Source organism: Lissotriton vulgaris, chromosome 1_1 (genome assembly GCF_964263255.1).
Source record: "Lissotriton vulgaris chromosome 1_1, aLisVul1.2, whole genome shotgun sequence".
NCBI lineage: Eukaryota > Metazoa > Chordata > Amphibia > Caudata > Salamandridae > Lissotriton > Lissotriton vulgaris.
In genome coordinates this window covers 1,670,287,834-1,670,304,699 of record NC_141685.1, presented here as the reverse complement: position 1 = coordinate 1,670,304,699, position 16,866 = coordinate 1,670,287,834, and the positions used below count along the sequence as shown (strand labels likewise).

At 46.8% G+C, this 16,866-nt stretch overlaps 1 pseudogene; it reads left to right on the top strand.

Moving 5' to 3' along the window:
* LOC147751037 (uncharacterized) overlaps positions 1 to 16,866 on the top strand; it is a 35,001-nt pseudogene that overhangs the window by 3,772 nt on the left and 14,363 nt on the right.

Below are 16,866 nucleotides of genomic sequence, written 5' to 3'. Positions count from 1 at the left end.
GGAGATTTTCAGTTTTTTGCTCCTATTGGTAAGTTTGGGTTCAAGTAGTTACAAGAAGATGTTGAAAATGATGGGGAAGAGGACAAAGCCATGTAGCGTTGTGCAGGAAATTGGTAAGTTCTGGGATATTGAGGATCTGGGCAAACTGGTGGCATTTAGTGAGGTACAAATGTAATTATTGAAGCACCATGTCAGAGAAGCCCCTACCTGTTTGCAGCATGTGAAATAATGCATGCTGGCCGACTATGTCGAAGGCTGCAAAGAGGTCAAATAGGACCACGTGTCAAGAGTCATAGTTGTTCATAATCAAAAGGGCATCTCCAGGGGGGAGGAGCTACGTCAGCAAACAAGATGGCTGCTTAGGCTCCCGGCTCCGCCGACCTCCGTAACCCGCCACAATATCCTGTACATTATCCTGATTTTACGCCTAGTCTCTGTGTGCATGAACTGTTCCGCACTCCGATGGTGAAATCCGGAAACTTTTATCGGCTTGTTTGACGAAGTTCCATCGAGTTGAAGTTTGCGGCCTACTCCAGCGGTGAAACCGGGGCCTCAAGTACTTTCACAGCCGGGCTGCAGTGCAACAACATCGGCCGGGAGACCCAGGCTGGGTCCTGTCAATCGGAGTGGAGGCTTTGTTTAAGCCCGAATTTGGCGGCGATCGTTTCTATTGCTCAGCATCGATGGAGGAGTGATTCTGCTTGCTGTTGGCTGCGGGTGGGGGTCCGCATCCCGCGGACCCGGTATTGGGCCCGCCGGGGTTCGGTGGTTCGGGGTCTCTGGCCTGCGGCCTTAACCGGGTATACCGTGGCTGCGAATAAAGACCGGTCACCCTCCGCATCTGCCCGTTCGTGATCCTTTTTGTCCCCCCCGAGGATGCCAGATTCACCCGGGGAGGTGATTGTGATTGGTGTCGTGCACGAGACTATGGATCGAACGGTGCATGAGCCATCGCTGAGGTCAATACTGGCAGAAATGTGGGCGTTTCGCTCACATGTGGATGTCTTATTGAGCAAATTGGACACGCGCCTATCTAAGATGCTCCTGGTGGAACCGGACCCAGCTTTACTGTTGGAACAGGAATCTGCAGCCATTCAAACCGCGGCCATTTTGACTCTGTGCGAGAACCCCGTGAGGAAACAAGTATTGGAACCATCGGATGGTGCCCTGGGAGACGGTGTTCCCGAGGATGTCATTGTATTGCCGAACCTTCCACCACTATCGACTTTGGAAATATCAAAAGGCATTCCCCTCCCGGAGACTTTTATTTGTGACTTTCCATTCATTTTGGGGTCATCTTCTCCTTTCTTGGTGACTCTACGACTCCTGTGCAGGATACATTGGGACTGTTCATCTAGGAGGGAGAGTTCTTCTGCGTCTGAAGTTCTTGTGGACTCACTGCCTGCGAGTCGCCATGGATTGACTCTTGATGACTCTCTTCTCCTTTATTACTTCCTTGTGTGCCTTTGGGTCTCGCCGGGGGGGGGGTTTGTGTGCTTGTTCGGAAGGGCCAAGGTTAAGATCAACTAGGACTGGAAGGGTTGGAGTGGCTTTTACAAGTGTTCGACCTGCAACTGTTTGATCTAAGAGGCTGGGCGGTGTATCACGGTACCCTCTAATTTCTTCTATAGTGTTGTCATACGTTTGTCTTTTAGTGATAGGGGCTGGCTGTTTCTGGCGGGGGGACTAAAGGGGCTGGGAGCCCATATGGATAAGCCCTCCTCCACTCTTTTTCCTACCTTTAGGGTTTTAGTTATTAGGGGCGGCAGGCACGCTGCTAGTGGGGTCAGGCTGTAGCCATTTGCAGGGGTGCAGGGTGGGGGGCTGGAAAGGGTTTTTTTATTTTGCCTTTTTTTTATTTCTATGGCCTTTCTTTTCCTTCTCTTTCTTTCCTTAAAGGATCAGTATAGCTATGAATCATTTGGATTCTTATCGTGTGCTTGTATTTAGTGCTTATGCTTTTATGATATCCTGATTCCCGGGTGGACAGGCCCTGAGAACTGGCGCAACATTGAATGTATATTGTGTTGTCGTTTGTACTGATTTATATGCTTTGGCGCCAATGCTCCATTATAGCGGTTATTACATGCATATCCTGTCTATTACCCTGTCCCCCGCATTCTTCAGTTTGATTGTATGGCACCTGATCCTCTCTTATATAATATAAAATGGAACCTCTGTCTCATCCTGGAACCCAGTTGTGCATTCTAATACAAGTTTTATCCTGAATCGCTGCCGGACCTCTGGGTTGTCGGCTGATGAGCTGTGTCGTGTTGTGATATTGGCGGTCTAAATTTGTCTAGCGGCCGGCCCCCCGCGGTTGTAGGCCCATGCTTGTATTTTGATTGAACGCTAAAATAAAGGTTTAAAAAAAAAAAAAAAGGGCATCTCCAACTATCTTTAGGGTCGCAGTATGGGTTGTGTGTACTATGGGCTGCAGCAGTATCTGAAGCTAGATTGGTTGCCCTGTAAGAGGTTATTATTGCTGATCTGATCTTGTAATTGAATGAATTATTTTACTAATGATTAGAAGATTGGTGGTGGTGGGGCATATAGATGGAGCCCAAAAATATTTGATTGCTGATACCTATTCTTGAACTAGTGTTACAGAAGCCAAACATTTGGTTATGAACAACAGAGTTAAATTGAAGACCAAATGATAACATGATATCGAGTATACAGTTACTAAAGACCATATTTATAGTTGGGAATAATGGGAGCACAACTATAAATTGGTGCTCTTCTGCATCGCTAATCTCACAGTTTCCCCACACTAGTTACAGTTAGGGAAAGCCCTTTGTTTATACCAGCAAAAGCCAGTTTGGTTCCACTTCTGCTAAGTGGCCTGTCCACGAAGGAGTCTTTATGTCCCAATAACGCACATCCTCCTGCCTATTGAGTGTAGGGAAGCGATCATTCGTTTTTCCTGCCCATGTCAACCATGTGAAGCTTGGCGGATATGGGTAGGGAAAACTTACAATGGCCCTTCATTGCAGTCAGAAAACGTACTACATGACTGGGTCTTTTGACTGCCAAATCCTGCTCCATCCAGGTACCTGCCTCAGGATCTCCTTGCCTACCCACTTCAGACTGGAACTGAAGCACTTGAAAGTCAGAAAATCCTTAAAGGCCCACATTTTCACCATGGCATCTGAATAATGCCATCCTCACTGTAATTGCACGCACATATTCTTTAGTCATTGGTCAGATGCCTAAGACTGGTCCACACTAACACCTAGGCTTGACTTCCTCCCTTAAGGCTTTATCATCTTTGGACTCTTTTGTGACCCTATTATTGGCTTTGATTAATAGTTCCTTTCTACTCTGAGCCTTTTCTGGCTCCACTGCTCTGCTTTTTGTATGCTCGTAAGTGTTTAAACTGGTGCTTAAAAGTGTGTATTAACATTATTATTATAATCGTCATCATCATCATTATTATTATTATTATTATTATTATTATTATTATTATTATTGCTGTAAATGCATATATTTGTTTTAATACAGAGAAGAAGACCTCCTTTTTTGGGCAGTTATTTTCTCAGTCCCCAAAAAAAAGTTTGTTAAGTGTGCACTTTGAGCATGCACCTCCTCACAAACCTTCAGTACTGTGAAGGGAGCTGCTGCAGCAACGGCAGCCTTCACAGCACATACATGCCCTGCGGCAATCGCAAAGGCCTTAATGACCCTGGAATTCCGTTGAAACTCATCCACAGGAACATGGTCAACCTTGGTTCAGCATGTTCAGATGTGGCAATATCCACAATTTCAAACAATAGAGGAGTTTCTGCCACATTTTAGATGGTGCTCTGGAGTGGCTGTAGTAAATAGTAGAATAGCAGACACAATATTATGGGGTAGGCCGAAGTTTATACCAGATATTTCCCAGTACGTACATCTCTATGTGTGTAATGGAAATATGACTTAGGCAAGAATCGCACATGAAATACACCTTGCAGTAATCTACCTCTAACAAGATGTCTTGAATTTAAATAGATGGTCCAAGATGTCTATAGAGACAATATCAAAGGTAGTGCATGGAATGTAAATATTTCTGATCATGTAGTCAGTGTATCCAAATCATTGATTTACATTCATACATCTACCCTCAACAGCCACTCTAGCTTTGTAGGTGACTGTCGGAGAAAAGGTCGTAAACAGAAGCGAGGAGGCCGTGTGGGTTGAATAATGTAGAGTTTTTATTAATAGTAGTCAGTGACCCCTTAATATTAAAGGGTATAAGTAGCTTAACAGAAAATAGACAGTCTTGTTGGTATGTCACAAAATAGTCTTGGATGGTCTTCCAGTGTTCTCTTTCAGGGGTGTCAGGTGGTCAGGTACAAGCAGCTCAGGTGGTTCTTGTCGCTTCCGTTTGGTAGAGCTCTCCCGGAGTACCGAAAGCACTCAAATAAAGAAAAGAAATAGCGGTCACTGACCCTGTCTGGCGTGTAAATCCCAAACAACGTGTGAGGACGAGTAAATAAGTGAAGGGGTTGTAGTTGGGTGCCGAAGAACAGAGACATGCATCTCGGCATTTTAATTGGAATTCTAGGGAAGTTACATAGCTAGATGCAAAATTGGAGGAACAAAGGCGTGTCAGTAAAAACTCAGGGCAGACTACAACAGCGAGGCTACCTCCCCAGATTATCCCACCCCACTCCCTTGTGTTCCCGCGGCACCCGTTACGTACCGTTGTCAGCCACATCTCTCCTGAGTTGTGGTGGCTTGTGCGTATCTTCCAGGCTCCACCACTCCTCGGACCATGTCTCGGGTTCTCCCGGGTCTTCGGTTGAATTTCCCTCGGTGTCTCCTTGTCGCGATGTGGAATCCTCCGTTTCCTCGGCGTCTGCTCCTCTCTCCTTGATTTCCGCAGCGGGCGCGCCACTGGTTTGTACTTCCTGTTTTTTCTGCGTCTCTTGACCTTTGCAGCTGATGTCCCATTGGTCAGGTCGCATAGTCCCGTTACTTCCGGGTCAAGTTTGTCGTGCTGTGGGGCGGGGAAAAGGGTCTTCATTATCTGGCAGCCCGTACCTTTGGCGTCATCTTCATCGTTATACAGACGGTAAAGGGGTCCAGCAGGATGTGGTGACATCAGGTGGGGCTTTGCGACCCTGATCCTCCTCACAGTGACATACTTTAAATCTGTGTCCTAAAGAATAGCAGCACTGGATCTGGAATGGTAACAATTACTAAATATTTTATAAGAATAGTTCTTCACTGTGTAGTGGTGGTGTTATTGTAAATTAATGCAATAGCTGTGAAATGATCTTGGTCGCATGAAAACTGATGGTACACCAACAAGCAGGTTATTGCCTCCAAATAGGAAAGAACTTTAGCTAAAAGGTGATAATCTAGGCTTGACCACCTGTCACTAGAACCCACGAGCCAGCTCTAATTAGAAACAAGCACTGACAATGCCAATAGGTCTCACATTCGGACTCATTGGCTTGACCAATGGTTTTTGGGCATGGTGTACTACGTCAACAATGCTGTGCAGCATGGCTAAAGAAAAACAAACAAAAATAAAATACATTATTGACTGGTGGGAAAGTCATTCTGTAGGCAAGTGCATCCTTTTTTTGTCACTTACAAAGTGGAATCCGTACATGAAAAAAATGAGTAGCGCAAAATACATTTATTTTTTTTAACATGGGTGGGGGATAGCAACATAGAGGGTGCAGGTGAGGGAATCATCATAAAGCATTACAAAGGACGCAGGTGGGTGAAACAATACAGTGTGCGGTGGGGGGGCACAACATGGATGGTGGAAAACAAAATGTAGGGCATGGGTGAGGGTGAAGCAACACAGGGTGGGGGATGTCAGATCGCCTCTCATAGACAGAATACATGACACTGAGAGGCAGTTATAATATATTTCTATGTATTTGATATACCTAATGCCTTGAGCTTGGGCAGCTACCTCTGCGACTGCTCCCCACTTCCAGCCCCCATCTCCTGTTCTTTGCCTGCTTACATTGCCACCAAGGCTCTAGCACCGTGGTGTTAAGGTACAGTTACACCATTACATCTCCCCCCACTTAATTAACGAACCTCATGTTGTTGAAAGTCTCTAGATTTCTTCAAGTAGACGTGTAGGTCTGGGTCAAGATCGCTGTGGCCAACGCAAGGGACTCAATTCCATAAGTTTCGGAAAAACAAGAGGGACACTAAGGGGTACATTACGATGTCGGGCGGATTGCCACCACCATGGTGGCGGTGGCGATCCGCCCGACACTAATGCCCGCCCGCCACCCATTTCCCCCCGCCATATTACTATGGCGGGGGGACCGTGGCGGACGTAAACACCGCAAGGCGACCGGGGCGGAAAATGTTTAATATGGTGGCTGTGTCTATTAGACACCGCCAGCCATGTTAGGATGGTCTTGCAGACATGCCTTTCCGTGGCTGCAATGCCGCCACGGAAAGGCATGTGGAGACCCTCCACGGGGGCCCATTGCGGGCCCTCTTGGACTCCGGGGGGTGGGCAGTGCACATGGGGGGTAACTATGGTACCCCCCGAATTTCAAAGTGCAACATGGCAGGCACCGCGCGGAGCCTGTCATGTTGTGCTTTGAGATGCACAACATGCATTTTTACCGTTGCGGCGGGCGGCGCTTTCAGCCCCACCTACCACAATGGTAAAAATACAGGGGGTGGGCGCATCCTAATTGTCAAGGCGGGACCGCCGCTCCTTTGGCAGGCGGTCCCGTTTTGCACTGGGATGGCGGGCGGGCAAAGTCCGCCCGCCATCCTAATGGGGGCCTAGGTCTTTGACTGCTGGTTGATTCATGATTAGTGTCAAAAACATAATCTTCTGAGATGTCCGCTACTTCTGTGGCTCTGAGATTATACTTCTTGAAATGAGAAATGTTTTGCATCACACTCTTGTTGTCAGAGGCCACAGGGACCAAGGTACCCTTTATATTTGTAACTTGAAGTGGTTGTTTATAGTATGGGCACTCTGACTTCTTCCTTTGCTCTTGTCTGACGAATACCCAGTCTCCTTCCTGAATAGTAGACCTTCTTTACTTTCATTGAGTGTCTGCGTATTTCATCATTTTGGCTTTCTTGTGTTGGTCTCTCTCTGCCAGTTCTTCATACCCTGGAGTTCTGTGGGCACAGTTGGATGTGTTTTCCCAGGTGGGAACTCTTGTGCACACAGTTCGACCCAACTTTAGAGTGTCTGAGCATTTTCCAGTAGTGTTGTGAGATGTGGTCTGATAGGCCCTACCACCTCATTCTGAGCCATCTGGACATCTCACCTTGTTAATTCTGCTTGCTGGATAGTTTTCTGTAGTGTGGCCATGTATCTCTCAAACATCCCATTAGCTTGAGGCCACATGGGAGTGATCTTTCTGTGCTTGAAGTTGAGGTGTGAGACAAATTCAGCAAATTCATGTCCACTGAATGGAGAACCATTGTCTGTTTTAACTACTTTAGGAGTTCCCCACCATTGAACGTTTCATCCAGTATTGGGATGTCACTGGCTGCCTTTGTGGATGACACTTTCTGAGCAAAGGGAATCTCGAATATTCATCCATTATGATGATGTATTTACCGGACTACAGAGGGCCAAAGAATTCAAAGCTACATAATGTCATACACCTTCTGGCAGTTCCAACATTTGCACTGGCGAGGGGGGCTCTTCTCGACCGACTATCTAACACTGAAGACAGTTGTGAACAGTGATTTCAACCATGAGGGGAGGAACCAGACACGCTCCTGTAGCACCCTTTTCATAGCCATTACGCCTCTGTACCCTTTGTATGCCAGGTTGACTACTCCTTGACGCAGTTTCCTATGTATGACAATTCTTTTATCCCTGATCAACAAACCATTGGCAGTGATTGTCAGCTCTTCTTTGACCTGGTGGAAGGATGCCAGTTCTTGGATGTCAACCTTGTGAGCACTTTGATGATCATCTAAGTTCCTCACAAATTTGTTTGGAGGCTATGGGCTACTTCTAGAAGAGTGACATCCACTGCAGTGGCTTCGATGATGGACTCCAGGAGGACAGCAGGTGGTCTTGATTGGTCAATACTGGGCTAGGATAGATCCCAGTCCCACAGGACTGGCATCCACTGTGAGTTTTGTCTTCTTGCTAGGTTTGAAATAGGAGAGATTGATGGTAGACTCTATTGAGTCTTTGGTTTGTTTGAATGCTTGATTGCACCTCTCAGACCACTGAAAGGGTTGACCTTGTTTTTTAAGTGCATGCAATGGATAACTTATGGTAAAAAAATTGATACGCACTACTCACCCGCAAGGGTCTCAAGGCGCTTGTACGAATACCGCTGTGGAACCCGTCCTGGCTTTCCCTGTGAGGTGTCCACTCCTGGGCACCCCCAGGGTGGAGGCCAGGCATCCTTAGCGTTGTGGGGGCCGTTGTGGAGATTAAGCAAGCTATTGCCCAGAGTTGCAGAGTGGGACTCTATGATTAGAATAGGCACCGAGGCGAAAATTATCAGGTCCGTGGAATTTTGAGCCCAAGACCCGCCGAGGCGGGGAATTGAACACTGGTCCCGGGCTAGACCTCTGCATCAGGGTCTGCCGCTCTAACCATTGAGCCACACTTCTCCATGGTGACATAGTCCTTGATATACCGGGCACAATTGCTGGCCATTCCAGGAGTGAGCGGCCATCACTGATATTAGCATGGGCAAGGGAAAAGGGTGTCACTTATGGTGGAGACCTTATCAGGATCAGGCCTCAGACCTTCACTGGAGAAGATGTGTCCGTAGAACTTTAGTGTGGATTTGTGCAATTCACATTTGTCTCTGTTAAGTGTCAAATTAGTTCCAAAAGCGTGTGGAATACTCAATCCAGTGCTTTCTCATGGTCCTGGATGGTGGAACCAAAGATAAGAATAGCATCACTGTAATTCAGTGTGTTAGGAATGTGGCAAATGACTGTGCACTGCCTCTTGAAAATATTTTGCTGCGGGTGAAACACTGAAGCTAAGTTGTTTATACCTGAAGAGGACTTGGTTAGTAGTAAATGTGGTAATATAGCGAGACCTCTTGTGGAGTTCAAGGTGATGATATCCCTTGTTGAGGTTTCATTTTGAGAATTTTTTAGCCCCATTCAGTAACATTATCATATCAATGATGCGGGCCCCTGGTGCCTTTCACGTTCAATTGCAGTGTTTGGTGCTCTCATATCAACACATAAGCGCACCTTGCCTCCTGACCCACGTTTAGGCACAACCACTGGAAACACACCCAGGGGTTGGCCCTGATGATCTCTCAATGATGTCTGCCCTGAGTAGGTCTTGTAGTTCACATTCCACTTCTTTTTGTAGGTGAAATTGCAGTTTTCAGTGATGTTGAGCCACTGGCGTTATTTGCTCATTGATGTGTAAACAAACCTGAAAGTGAGCCATTTTGCCAGGTCCTATGAACAGTTTTGGGACCTTGCTTATGATGTCTGGTTCATCCGCCAGTCGATATAGTATCTCTTCTAGCTTCAGGTGTTCTGCTGTGAGTAGGCTGAGAAGACAATCTGCTGGTGATTGTCCGTCAATGACATGGATTTGAGCTTGTACTGATCTATCTTTGTCAGTGAGGTATGTGTGAAATTGTCCCAAACATCAGTGATTCTTTGGACATCCAGGTGTATACTCGAACAGCAGCTTTGTGTAGCCTGGGTTTTGGATTCATTTTGTTGTATTCCGTATAACCCTGGGTGTAGTTTGTGTAGTAGCACTACGCATAGCTGCCAGAGTGCACTTCGCACGCTACGCTTAGCTAAGCGAACTTCGTAGTGCGGTAGGGAAAATGCTGTTCGCACTGATTGCACAGTGCCGGATGCTTGTTTGCACTGTGCAATCATTGCAAATGGCATCTTGCACAGTGCAAGCCATCGTTTTCTGCCGCTCAGGTAGATTTGTACTCGAGCAGCAGCTTTCTCAACGTGGACTGGTAGTTTCTCATCGCGAGCGGTCGCAAGCCTACACAACCACTCACAATGAGAAACCTGACCTCCCCGCATTGAGAATCTTGCCGGGAGGTTTCTTTTCCATGCTCGCGATCGGCAACTTGATGTTGCTGATCGCGAACGAGGAAAAAGTCTCGCTGGGATGTTGATTTTGCTCCCTAGCGATCGCCTACTTGACGTTGAAGACCGCGAGCAAGCAAAAATGCCCGCTACGCTGCGCGCTTTTGCACTGTGCGACGTGCATTTCGCATAGCCCGTAGTAGCCCAAACTACGCACGCTCCGCAAGCGTAGCGTAGTCCTACGCCCAGGTCCAATTCCTTGACACAGATGTAGTTAAGTGATGCTCAGCTGTCTAGTACGATTTTGTTGGCTGGTTTCCCATTTGTATAGGGAGTCTTGGATAATTCTTTAATCTGTCAGGATCAGGTATTATGCATACATATTCCTCACTGTCTTGGGAAACTGGAGAGAGAGATCTCGACTCACGAGACATGGAAGGGTGAGATTGTAAAGTAGCATGTGACTGTATGCTTAATTGAGACGAGCTGGTGGATCTTTCACCCCTGTCATGAACTGCCTTCCCGTGATGTCATGTTCGTGATTCTCTGACAGATTTGTGAATGTCTTTCTGAGCTGCTCTGCACACTTTTCCAAAGTGATTGTCTTTTCCGCAACACCAATTTCGTTGACCCATAACAAGACACGAACCTACGTGTGGATATTCTTGTCCAAAACAATACCATTCCAGCTGTTGTTCTTGCCTATTTCCACTATGTTTTTGCCCTGTGATGGTGATCTGTGGGTCTGGGAGGCTGTTGGTGTATAGGCGAGCAGTGCTCCTTGCTTTATGTCTGGAGTCGGAATGCCTGTTCTCTTTTTTCTGCTTTTCCCACTTCCATGTTTTTGCATGTTCTTCAGCTTGATCATTGACTCTGGTCAGCTCTTCTATTTCATCAAGAGAGTATATTTTCTTTAAGAGGTGTCGACATAGCGATTTCGAGTGACATCCCTCTATGATCCGCGGGTAAAGAGCATCTTCAGTGGTAAAGATGCCATATTTACATTAGAGAGCAAGACGTCTGAGATCTGTGATGAATTCCCCCATAGATTCATCCTTTTTTTGAGAGGCAAAGTTGAAAGTGTAACATTCGTAGTCAATATTGCGTTTGTGGAGAAACTTTCTATTGAGTGCCTCGCAGACATTTTGATATGATGCTGACACATCCGCCGGTAATTCTTTGATGATCTGTCCTACATCTTTGACTATGAGCTTGTGCAGGGCGATAAGTTGCTGATTTGTGTCCTTGACTTGTGACCCTGTCATGAAATCTTCAAAGTCAGCTGGCCATTCTTGCCAGCGAGGCCCTATGCCACTACCAGATGTGAGAGACAGCGGTTCCAGTGGGCTGGTCGTGGTTAGCTGTTTTGCGGGTTGTTCGGAGGCGTTGACATGGGCTTTGCTGAAGTGAGCAAACACCAATGTATAAGTGGATTTCAGAAGTTGTATGTGATAAAGGCAGTTGCTCTGAGAATAGGAGATATGAATGATGTAAATTAATCCTCCACTTTGTGGATGCATAAAACAGGCATCAGAAGGCTGTGTGAGCACTGTAGATTGTGAAGCAGTGAGGTGCAGCAATAGTGCCTGACTTTAAAATGGCCACCTCCGTTTTTTCGCAGCTCGTTCGCAGAGCTGTCTGATTTTAAGACGAACACCGAGGGGAGCAGACAAATGCATGTAGAATTTAAGCTGCAATCTAGCAAGAAATATATAAGTTCAAGTTCAAGTTCAAAAATTTGTATAGCGCACTACTCACCCAGAGGGTCTCAAGGCGCTTGAGGGAGGGGGGTACTTTACTTATCGAATATCCAAGTTTTTAGTTGCTTTCTGAAGGAGAGGTGGTTCTGTGTAAGGCGGAGGTGGGTGGGGAGAGAATTCCAGGTTTTGGCCGCTATGTAGGAGAAGGATCTTCCCCCCATGGTGGATCTATGGATGCGCCGAATTACGGCAAGGGCTTGATTGGACGATCGTAGTTGTCGGATGGGGGTGTAAAAGGACAGGCGCGTGTTGAGGCATTCGGGTCCTAGGTCGTAGAGGGCTTTGTGTGCGTGGGTGAGGAGACGGAACGTTATTCTCTTGTTTACAGGGAGCCAGTGGAGGTCTTTCAGGTGACGGAAATGTGAGCTTGGCGGGGGATGTCTAGTATGAGTCTGGCTGAGGCGTTTTGGATGCGTTGGAGTTTTTTCTGTTGTTTGTCTGTGGTTCCGGCGTAAAGGGTGTTTCCGTAATCCAGTCGGCTTGTGACCAGTGCGTGGGTGACCGTCTTTCTTGCTTCGGTGGGGATCCAACTGAAGATTTTTTTGAGCATGCGTAGGATATTGAAGCAAGATGATGAGACGGCGTTGACTTGTCTGGTCATCGAGAGGGAGGAGTCCAGGATGAAGCCCAGGTTACGTGCGTGGTCCGTAGGTATGGGTGCAGTTCCCCGGGCCGGTGGCCACCATGAGTCGTCCCAAGCAGAGGGGGATGAACCTAAGATGAGGACTTCCGTTTTGTCCAAGTTCAGTTTTAAACGGATGTTCTTCATCCACTCGGCTACTTCTTTCATTCCTTCGTGTAAGTTGGTTTTGGCGGTGTTTGGGTCTTTGGTGAGGGAGAGGATCAGCTGGGTGTCGTCTGCGTAGGAGATGATGTTGAGGTTGTGTTGGTGCGCGATGGATGCGAGGGGACTCATGTATACATTGAAGAGGGTGGGACTGAGTGAAGATCCTTGTGGTACGCCGCAGATGACTTCGGTGGCCTCTGATCTAAAAGGGGGGAGGCTGACTCTCTGGGTTCTTCCAGCGAGGAACGAGATGATCCAGTCCAATGCTTTTCCTTGTATTCCGACGTTGCTGAGGCGTTGTATGAGGGTGCAATGACAGACTGCGTCGAAGGTGCCCAGCTTACCCCAGGAGCTATGGGGAAATTATGTGGTTTGAGGCTGCAGTCAAAATAGGAACGGCACTTGACAGGGGTGGGCTCCCAATGGCACAAGACACTTGCTGTGGGCAGAGCGAGGTAGGCACTCACAGTCACATAGTGCTGTACTCTGCTCAGACACAGGAAATCTGTGATGCGGTGAACTGATTGCAAGCATCCGCATGACACTGGGTAGGTGAGGAGGAGAACAAGGTGGGCTCCCACAGTCACGTTCCTCCTGGCAGTAGTTACAGTAGTCGCTTGACGCCCACCCTCGTCACCAGATCACTTCTCATGGATAGAATAGCCAACACTGAGAGGCAGTTATAATGTATTGCTATTTATTTGAAATAATTAATGCCTTAATCTAGGACAACTACAGCTGCGCCCTGAATCTCTCTGATTCTTCCCCCGCCTCCGCTAGTCCTCTCCATTTCCGGTCCCTATATCCTGTTCTTTGCTTGCTTACATTGTCACTGGAGTCCTGGCACCCTGGTGTTAAGGTACAGTTACGACATTACAGGGGATGGAAGCAACACAGTTTGCAGAGGTTGTGGGAAGCGGCAACTGGCAAAGGAGAGAAATATGGAGGAGGTGGGAGAGAAGCACATGGGTTACAGAGTGCAATGAAGCATGCGGCCAGGGGAGAGACGTACATAAGGGAGACAGCTGGAAAAATCATGAGCTCTAATGGACTGCTTAACCCAAATGAAAAAAGGTGTGTTTAAAAAGCAAGCAGTACAAGGGCACAAGTAATGCGTACAGGTGGGACAAGCACAAGAAAAGGAAGTAAAGCCATCACAAGTTAACAAATGAAAAGCAAACAAATGAGAGTGACAGTAAAGTCAACCAATGGTAAGTAATAGGCAGGCTGTAAGCCCACATTAAGCTGACAATTGGTCTTTTGCCAGCAGACAGTCTGTGCTGTCTGATACGCAAGACCTAAAAAGTGCTTTATAAGATTGAATGCAATACTCTGAACCTTTACCAGTCTTCTCAGTGTACAGCAGTAGCGGCTGCTACCCAAAAGATGGGGTGGAGTGCGGGGACCAAGGGGGAGATTAAAATAATTACCACTTACCTTTATACTGCCAACTGCCGCCTCTCTTCCGCCTTCTCTGGAGTAGCATGGAACCAGGGAGAGAAGCATGCAGCCTTTCAGAATCCCCTGGCCAATAACAATGCAGCCTTAGCAGCGTTGTGATTGGACTGAGAGCTGTGGTTCATGCTCAGACAGTGACTGGCAGGCTGGGCATGTTCTTCACCCAGGCTGTAGTAGTGCAGCCTGGGTGGAGAACATTCACAGTGCAAGATGCTTTGGCTGGCCCTAGACAGCTGTCCAAAGCCTCATGTGCACTTTTGGTGCTGCCACCACTCCTCCTCCCTGTGAAGTGCGGGGAGCCCCGCCACACCCGCCCCTTCAACTGCAAGCCGAATAAATTATTATAATTTTGTTTTTTGTATTCAGCTTGCAGCTGAAGCTGTGAAGCTGTTGCAGCTCTGCCTTAGCAGAGGAGCCGCCACAGGTAGCAAACTCAAGCAGGATGGAGGAACAGTTTAAGTGAATTGTTCTTGCAAAGCAGCGTGTAACCTTTGCATACGAAGCATACCTTTGGAACACTGTGTCTTTTCAGCTTGTGTGCGTTCAACTTCCTCTGCTGATGTACATCATTCATAAGCTTTAAACGAATGCCCTACTGCAGATAGCCGGCTGCGTAGTAAACAAACCTCCACGTCTATGTTGCATCACATTTCTGGTATCGGTATGTGCTGAACAGGTTGACCGTGCCGCTCTGCCACGATCTACGCACTTACGCAGCGCGTTACTTCCTGCTGATTGCTTGTTCCTCTGCACCTGCACTTGACATCTCCCGGAAGCAGACATACGCATGCGGCCTCTCAGACACACTCAAACGTCTACACAGATAAGACCTACCAATCATCCTCTGCAATCGCAGGTCTTTGGAAACCAGGGTATTAGCTGACAGGTAAGCACACCCCCTGGCATTTCATCTGATCCTAAAGAGGTGTAACACCGCACAGCCTGTTCATGAGCCTCAAAATAAATGTCTCTTCCACGAAACAAAGAGCGTGTCTGTCTCGCTGTGCTCTTTTACTGTCACTCGGTCCCCTGACAATCTGCGGGCCTGTTTTAAGCAGGGCTTCGACCTTCGCGCCCCCTTTTGCCTGAGCTGATCAGTCTCTAGGCATTTTAAGAAATGAAATTAATTAAATTAGACCCAGGCTTAGGCTAATTTATGTTATGATTTTCTATATTCATTCTGCTACAATTTAGTGGCTCGATTCACAAAACATGTAAGCCTAGTCCCACATTGGCACACGACAAAGGAAGTTTACTGTTTCCCGATCCCTTCCCGTGTGCCTGTCTCCCAAACCCCTATCAGTAGAGCTTATCTGCACTCACCGAATTGTTTGTGAAATCGAACATGTTTCTTTGGTGTTGCTATTTTATTCCCATGAGAAACAAGTTTACATGTAAAGACAGCCCATGCCCCATGTGCCTATGAAAAGAGGGGGCGCTCTGCTCATTTCCCCACTAGTCAAGCTTCACGTTTGGTATAGCAACAAAACAAGCCCTCTAATCACCACCAGCTCTAATGGATTTCCTCATAGACTTCTGATAGTTTACTTAGGGCCCCATGTAGGTAAATCTGATTTACCGACTCTAGAATACCGAATTTTACCGATTCGGTATTCTAGGGGCCAGATATAGGGCCAGATGCATCAAGCGAAATGCGCTCGCAAAAGGGCCAGATTCTCAGAATCTGGCCCTTTGCGAGTGCAATTTTTGCATTTGGGATGCATCATCCCAAATGCAAAAATCGCAAATAGAGAATTCGCTAAATTGCGATTGTTTGCATTTAAGGAATCTCAAATTGAGATTCCTTAAATGCAATGCATGAAAGTATCAAAAATAGCGAATTCGCTAATAGGGCACGCAAATTACCACGAAGTACAACTTCATGCTAATTTGCAAAAACTTTGAAAAATGCACAAAAGTGCATTTTTCAAAGTTTCATGTTGCGCACACACATACCCTAAGGGCATGTGTGTGCGCAACATATGTGCACAGATCACATTCAGGGGTGGAACAGGGTGTCCTTTGGACACCCCTGCACCCTTGAACTCGCAATCTCAATTTGCGAATCGCTAATTGCGATTCGCAAATTGAGATTGTCTTCCCATTCATTCCTATGGGCCTCTAGGCCCATAGGAATTAATGGGGAGGTATTCATTAATTGTGACTCGCAATTTGCGAGTCGCAATTAAGGAATTCTAAGGAATCGCTAATTTTATAGTGATTGCTTGATGCATTCCATTTTGCTATTCCTTATTAGCAATTCCTTATTTTTCGCTAATAAGGAATCGCAAAATGGATGCTTGATGCATCTGGCCCATAGTTCGGCAAATACCGGTCGGATAACGGCCAATTTCGGCCGTTACCGACCGGTATTTGCTAATGGAGATGTAGGGTCCTTAAAACATACAGAACCGGTATATCTACCGATTCGGTAAATTTACCGATTCTGTAAAATGCCGAATCGGTACATTTACAGAATCGGTAAATACAGATGTAGGTGGCACTGGAAATAGTTATTTACCATGTAATACTATTACATGGTAAATAACGAATTCCAGTGTACATGCACATCTGTGCATGTACACCTTTGCCATGTGGCACACAGACATGCCCTAAGGGCATGTGTGTGTGTCACATGGCACACAAGCCAGTAACAGGGGGTGCAACAGGGTGTCAAAGTGACACCCTGTCCCCCTTGTAAAATCGGTAATTTTACAGATTCGGTAATTACCGAATCGGTATTTGCTATTGAATCCTATGGGCTTCAAGGCCCATAGGAATCAATGGCAAATACCGATTCGGTAATTACCGAATCAGTAATTACCGAATCTTACCGATTCGGTATTTTTACCAAATTTTTTACCTACA